This window comes from Bombina bombina, chromosome 2 (assembly GCF_027579735.1).
Source record: "Bombina bombina isolate aBomBom1 chromosome 2, aBomBom1.pri, whole genome shotgun sequence".
Taxonomy (NCBI): domain Eukaryota; kingdom Metazoa; phylum Chordata; class Amphibia; order Anura; family Bombinatoridae; genus Bombina; species Bombina bombina.
This window is the reverse complement of record NC_069500.1, coordinates 718,099,257-718,107,175: the sequence shown is the minus strand read 5'-3', so window position 1 is coordinate 718,107,175 and position 7,919 is coordinate 718,099,257.

Genomic DNA, 7,919 nt, shown 5'->3' with positions numbered 1-7,919 from the left:
AACACAAGGTACAATGTATAATCCAATCATATTTAGAGTTATAGTTTTAAATATCACCACACCATTTCATTTATAGAATATAAATAGTGCATTTTGTTTAAAATAGGATTTAAACTAAGACTGTGATAAAATAAAATCTTTCAGGTCTCCCAGTAATGAGAATAATGGCTTCTCTTGAATGGCATATTCACACTGTTAACAGATATTTCAGAAGTTCTTACACAAGGGAAATATTATCAACCACTTTACTATTATGTTATATTTCAATAATCCTCAGTCCACTGTGTTTTTGTAATACATATTGTAAAACTGTTTTTCTCCAGGGAAAGTACAATTGAATGAGAAAAAAAAATAACAATGGTTCAGCGTATTCATAACCCTTGTTTCATAGGACTTTACATTACATTATGTTTATGATGGGATATGCTGATATCTTGTAGAATAATACTACATAGTGTCATCTAATATTTTTTTCATGAGGAGTGGTTGAAAATATGCTAGTATAGCAGGCTCAAGGGATTCTATAAACATCATTTCACTAAACCTAGAAAATAACTATGCTTTGATCACCAAGGATCAAAACATGTTAACAAAAAAGACATTAAAAACTTCTTGTGTTTGTGTAAAAAAATTCACTTGTCCCACGTACACTAGACTGGCAAATTATGTAACCTATGTTTTCTTCAAAATGCTGCAAATAGCATTAACCAGTTTTGTAATTGAACACATTCAAAAGTGATAAGTTAAAGACACCATTTTAAATAGTTTTTTTAAAAAACATTTATTTTGTATGAGGGTCTTTTGCAATGCGGTACATAATTGCTATACTATTCATTTATTAACAAATTGCATAATGCTTATTTAAAGGGATATGAAAATATTTTTTTTATTTGCTGAACAAAAAAAGCAATATTAAAAAATGTATCACAGTTGATTTATTTCTTCTTCAATGTATTAGTGCCAACTAAAGCAAATACAAAGATGTACTGCAAAATATTGTGGTATAACCATTTTGATTTGCTGCTTGATAAAGCTTATTTCCAGAGAAAAAACAATAGTCATTTGAGTTATGGTGGAAATAAAAGCAAGAGATTAAAATCCTCAATTTCATAAAAAGTAATGGGGTAGATGCAGAAAAAAACAAAAACAAAAGATGATTGCACTTGGAAGCAAAAAGCATGAGATATTGTATATCTATTTTGCATATATTACCCAGAATTCCCTGGTGCTTTAGTAACAATGTATACAGAGTACATTGGGGTAAAACAAGAAAGGATACTTGCCCAGATTTGCTAAATTTTCTATACAATAATTATTTGGCTCTTTTTTGAAATGAAGGATTTTAATCTCATGCATATGTGTGTGTGTATATATATATATATATAAGCCTAGAGGGCTATATAATACATTCTTTTTTTATTCTTTTAATTCTTGTAGATTGCCGTTCGTTTATTCAGTTCTGCACTGAATGCACAAGTTAGGGAATGGACATGTCTAACGTGTAAAAGGGATCATTTTCAATGTAGGTGGCGACGCTGCTTTTAAAATATTGCCAGTATCAAAAAAGCATTGTCGCCCACAGAGATGTATAGTAAAATGCCTCTCGGCAACACTGACTTCAGCCCTTTTGAAAGCTTCACAGGCAATCTCAATCCTGCAATGGATTCCTTTGTAAGATATCGTCATTACCACAATGCTTTATATCATCAAGGCCAAAATGAGAGCTGTTTAAGAACAAAATGGTGAATTAATCACAGTGTGTAAAAAAAATAAGTCTCTTGTGTCAATAGTTTAAGAAATATTAAAATAAAGGAAGGAAAAGGTAGGGGTATTAAGGAATATAAAGTAGGGGCAAGTAGTAGCAGGTGGCTTTATGCTCATCATCAGTAATTATTAGCAAGTGGGTCACACCATCTGCTTTGGTGGTTTGTGGGTGCCACAAAGATGAAACGTGGTACAGTACAGGGATAATAAGTTTATTTTACTGATTCCAACATTTCTTATCTAAATTATTGTTTGTGCTCCATGTACTAACAGGCGGGAGGACAGCTTCTCAACTCGTGAAGTTGTCCGCCGCCCTTCGCTACACACGGGCAATGGATTTGTTGATCCGCTGGCATGTATGTATCAATACACACTCATCGGAGTGTGTAATGCCCGCCCCTTCATTCGCGCGACCAATCGCACAACTGAAGGGGCTGTCAGACACCAAGAGAGCGATCTCTCTGTGATTTGCCCTCGCCACCTCAAAGGTGGCATATGGTGTAAGAAGCAGTGGTCTAATAACTGTTGCTTCTTACATTGGGGGAAACAGGCTCGCATATGCGAACCTGCCCCACAAGGGCACCGGAGCAGCTTTCACTGCTTCGTACATGGAGCCCTTTGTATCCATTTTCTACTTGTCCCAGTTAGCATATAGTATCATAGTAACATAGAAGATGAGGTTTAAAGAAGACAGAAGTCCATTGAGATCAACCTACACAGATCCTACCTGATTTAAAATAAAAGCTCCAAATGATCTTACCTTAAAGGGACAGTAAACTCAAAAATTGTTATTGTTTAAAAAGATAGATAATGCCTTTACTACCCATTCCCCAGCTTCGCACAACCGACATTGTTATATTAATATACTTTATAACATTTAAACCTCTAAATTTCTGTATTTTTCTAAGTTACTAAAGACAGCCCCATGATCACATGCATGTTTTTGCTTTTTACATCAGGGGAAGCTAGTTCATGTGAGCCATATAGGTAACATTGTGCTGACGCCCGTGGATTCTATTAACACAGTACTAATTTGCTTAAATGCAAGTCAATAGATAATAAATTTAAAGTCATGTGATCAGGGGGCCGTCAGAAGATGCTTAGAAACAAGATAATCACAGGGGTAAAATGTGTATTAATATAACCATGTTTTCTGTGCAAAACTGGGGAATGGGTAATAAAGGGATTATCTATCTTTTTAAACAATACATAATCAACAAATGTATGATAACAAGACAATGCAATAGCACTTTACAAGACTAGTAGATTTTTGTTTGACAAATTTCAGTTAAGTCTATTTTGACTCCTCTTGTATCATGTGACAGTTTTTTTTTTTTTGTTTTTTTTTTTGTTTTTTTTATGGGACCTGTACTTATATGTATAATTGATGACCCTCATACAGCTAAATCTTATATGTTTATTCAAATGTATGCACAGGAATGTGATAATTTCAACATATACTTTCTTGTTCTAATGAAAAGAAGATATTATAGGAATATGTATTATTTATTGTACCTTATTTTTGTATTTATGTTTATAATCAACAACCTTAATAAAAATGAATGTTTTATATTGTGACTCCTCCTGTATCATGTGACAGTTATCAGCCAATTACAAATGCATATAAGTATATTCTGTGAATTCTTGCAATGCTCAGTAGGAACTGGTGACTCAAAAAGTGTAAATATAAAAAGACTGAGCAGATTTTGTTAATGGAAGTAAAATGGAAGTAAAAGAGAAAGTCATTTAAAATTGCATGCTCTATCTGAATCATGAAAGTTGAATTTTGACATGAGTGTCCCTTTAACACAAGCAATCATATCCATGAATTCTGTGTCTAGCCAGAAATATATCTAAGCTATTTTTAAATGTATCTAAGGTATTGGCATTCAGTGCCTCCTTAAGCAATAAGTTCCACAATTTTATTGCTCCTACAGCGAAAAAATGTTTACGCTGCTGGAGATAAAACCTCCTTTCCCCCCCGGCTTAAAATTGTGCCCTCTTGACACAAACAATTTCCTCTGAATAAACAGAGCTTCTGCCACCTCTGTATATGGGCCTTGAATATATTTACATAAAGTAATCATATCTCCTCTCAAGCTACTTTTTTATAAGGAAAACTTTAAATTCCCCACTCCCCTTATTAGTTTTGTTGCTCTTGTCTGAACTTTTTCTAGCTGTGCAATATATGTATAAAAAAACTGCATTGCCTTTACTTTTTCCGATGCCGATACCTCTGAAAATTAGGAGCTCTACCACAGTGATTGCTAGAGCAGAGCAAGACCAAGATTTACCACTGGTGGAAACAAAATAATGAAATTGTGCTTATTTTAATATTATCATAATCATACTGATTAAAAGTCAATTTACTAAAGGAAAATACAGCTATAAAATACAACTATCTAAATTAAAAAAAAGTCCTCCAAGATTGTACAAATTAAACTGTAAAAGGAAATACTGCATACCTTTTAGCTTGTTAAAGGGACAGTCAACACCAAATTTTTTATTGTTTAAAAAGTTAAATAATGTCTTTACTACCCATTTCCCAGCTTTGCACAACCAACATTGTTATATTAATATACTTTATAACATTTAAACCTCTAAATTTCTGCCTGTTTCTAAGCTAATATAGACAGCCTCTATCACATGCTTTTTTATTTGCTTTTCACAACAGAAGACTGCTAGGTCATATGAGCCATATAGATAACCTTTTGCTCACACCCGTGGAGTTATTTAAGAGTCAGCACAACAAAGCACTAATTGTATAAAATGCAAGTCAATAGATAATACATAAAAAGTCGTGTGATCAGGGGGCTGTCAGAAGATGCTTAGATACAAGGTAATCACAGAGTTAAAAAGTGTATCAATATAACTGTGTTGGTTAAGCAAAACTGGGGAATGGGTAATAAAGGGATTATCTATCTTTTTAAACAATAAAAAGATTGGAGTTTACTGTCCCTTTAACGTCCTACTGTATTTATTAGATTTATTTAACACAAATTTTATTTTTACACAAATGATTTATCTGATCTTGACAAAACACAAAATAAGACAGGTCTGTAGCACTCATAACTTGACAAGATTTACTTGCCCCTCCATTTCTAACAAGGAAATGTGCACTTATCTAGTGTCCATGATAACATTAGTCTATACGGCTTCAAATTTGCCTACCTTTTGTATTTATATGATTCGGAACACTTCAAAGCGTTTTATTTCCGATTACAAGTGTGTGTATGCTGCAAACAGCTGGGTTTTAAAATCTGTTTCTAATGCCGGACTTCATTTTATGTCAAAAAGACATTCATCAGAGTTGGCACTGAGATAAATGCTTTTTAAGCGAGCTTTAATTTCTATTGAATTGATTTACAGAATAATACATATTTCCTTTCATTTATCCCTGTGTGTGTTTCTATTTTGTTATAATAAACTCAGAAACCTTTTTTTTTTTTTTATAGCAAAGCCCCTGATTTTAGTTTGTTCATTGTGTAAAGAAGCAATTACATGGCAGGGCGAGTATTACTGAAATGCATTTTTAAGTGTCTCAGTTGCATATATTTTGTACATGGCTTGATCTATATATTTTAAAGACAGAGTTACATTGACAGCCTGCCAAAGTGGCTAACAGCTGTGCTAATAGTTTTCATTTTTTTTTCTTAACCTACCAAGAAACACAAAGTAAAGTATATACAAAAGTAAATAGCATAAAAAGAAACTTTTTCAACTTCTTTTAGAGGCTATAGCACCATGTCGAGATTTTGCTTCTTCATTTTTTTCCCTTTATCTTAGACCACGCTAAGATTCTAGCCTAGATTTTGAAGAACTGTTAAATACAGTATATGTATATATATATATATATATATATATATATATATATATATATATATATCACGCTATGTTTATATAACCATTTGCTCCAATTAACACTTTAAAAATCCTAAAACTAGATTATGAGTCTTGCGTTAGCCTTAAAAAGCAGCTTTGAGAGGTCTCAATGCTGCTTTTTAACGCCCGCTGGTATTACGAGTCTGGCAGGTACAGGTGTACCGCTCACTTTTATTCAAGCATACCGCAAATCCCCTTACGTCAGTTGCGTATCCTATCTTTTTAATGGGATTTGCCTAACGCTGGTATTAAGAGTCTTGGAAGAAGTGAGCAGTAGTCCCTCTCCTGTCAAGACTTCTACCGCATTTAAAAGTCAGTAGTTAAGAGTTTTATGGGCTAACGCCGGAACATAAAACTCTTGACTAAAGTAATAAGAAGTACACTAACACCCATATACTACCTATTAATTCCTAAATCAAGCCCCCCCCCACATTGGAAACACTTTAATAAATATATTAACCCCTAAACCGCCGCACTCCCGCCTCGCAAACACTAGTTAAATTTTATTAACCCCTAATCTGCCGTCACTAACATCGCCGACACCTACTTGTATTTATTAACCCCTAATCTGCCACCCCCAACTTCGCCGCTACTATATTAAAGGTATTAACCCCTAAACCTATGTCTAACCATAACCCTAACACCCCCCTAACTAAAATATAATTTAAAATAATCTAAATAAAATAACTACAATTAAATAAATTATTCCTATTTAAAACTAAATACTTACCGATAAAATAAACCCTAAGCTAGCTACAATATAACTAATAGTTACAATGTAGCTCGCTTAGGATTTATATTTATTTTACAGGCAACTTTGTATTTATTTTAACTAGGTACAATAATTATTAAATAGTTATTAACTATTTAATAACTACCTAGTTAAAATAAAGATAAATTTACCTGTAAAATAAAACAATTACACCTAACACTACACTATAATTAAATAAATTACCTAAACTACCAACAATTAATTACAATTAAATAAAATAAACTAAATTATGGGAAAAAAACACTAAATTACAGAAGAAAAAAAAAGAATTATAAGAATTTTAAACTAATTACACCTAATCTAATCCCCCTAATAAAATAAAAAAGCCCTCAAAATAATAAAATTCCCTACCCTATACTAAATTACAAATAGCCCTTAAAAGGGCCTTTTGCGGGGCATTGCCCCAATATAATCAGCTCTTTCACCTGTAAAAAAAATACAATACCCCCCAACATTAAAACCCACCACCCACACACCCAACCCTACTCTAAAACCCACCCAATCCCCCCTTAAAAAAACAGGTGAAAGAGCTGATTACTTTGGGGCAATGCCCTGCAAAAGGCCCTTTTAAGGGCTATTTGTAATTTAGTATAGGGTAGGGAATTTTATTATTTTGGGGGGGCTTTTTTATTTTATTAGGGGGATAAGATTAGATGTAATTAGTTTAAAATTTTTGTAATTCTTTTTTTTTTCTGTAATTTACTGTTTGTTTTTTTCGTAATTTAGTTTATTTTATTTAATTGTAGGTAGTTTAGGTAATTTATTTAATTATAGTGTAGTGTTAGGTGTAATTGTAACTTAGGTTAGGTTTTATTTTACAGGTATATTTGTCTTTCTTTTAACTAGGTAGTTATTAAATAGTTAATAACTATTTAAAAACTATTGTACCTAGTTAAAATAAATACAAAGTTGCCTGTAAAATAAATATATAAATGTCTATTGACATTTGAATAAGGGGTCTTATTTTAGCGCTGCTTTTCTTTTTGTTTGGTGTTTCAGAAAACAAAACACATCAAAAACACATTACAATGTAGAGTTACACTCATAATAACACTATCTAATAAAAATTAAAATAAAAAAAAATATAGCACTAAGAAGTTACAAGGGCTCAAATATGTGAGGTCTCAAGTGATGTCTTAATATGTATATATATATATATATATATATATATATATATATATATATATATATATATATATATATATATATATATATACAGGGAGCGCAGAATTATTAGGCAAGTTGTATTTTTGAGGATTAATTTTATTATTGAACAACAACCATGTTCTCAATTAACCCAAAAAACTCATTAATATCAAAGCTGAATAGTTTTGGAAGTAGTTTTTAGTTTGTTTTTAGTTATAGATATTTTAGGGGGATATCTGTGTGTGCAGGTGACTATTACTGTGCATAATTATTAGGCAACTTAACAAAAAACAAATATATACCCATTTCAATTATTTATTTTTACCAGTGAAACCAATATAACATCTCAAAATTC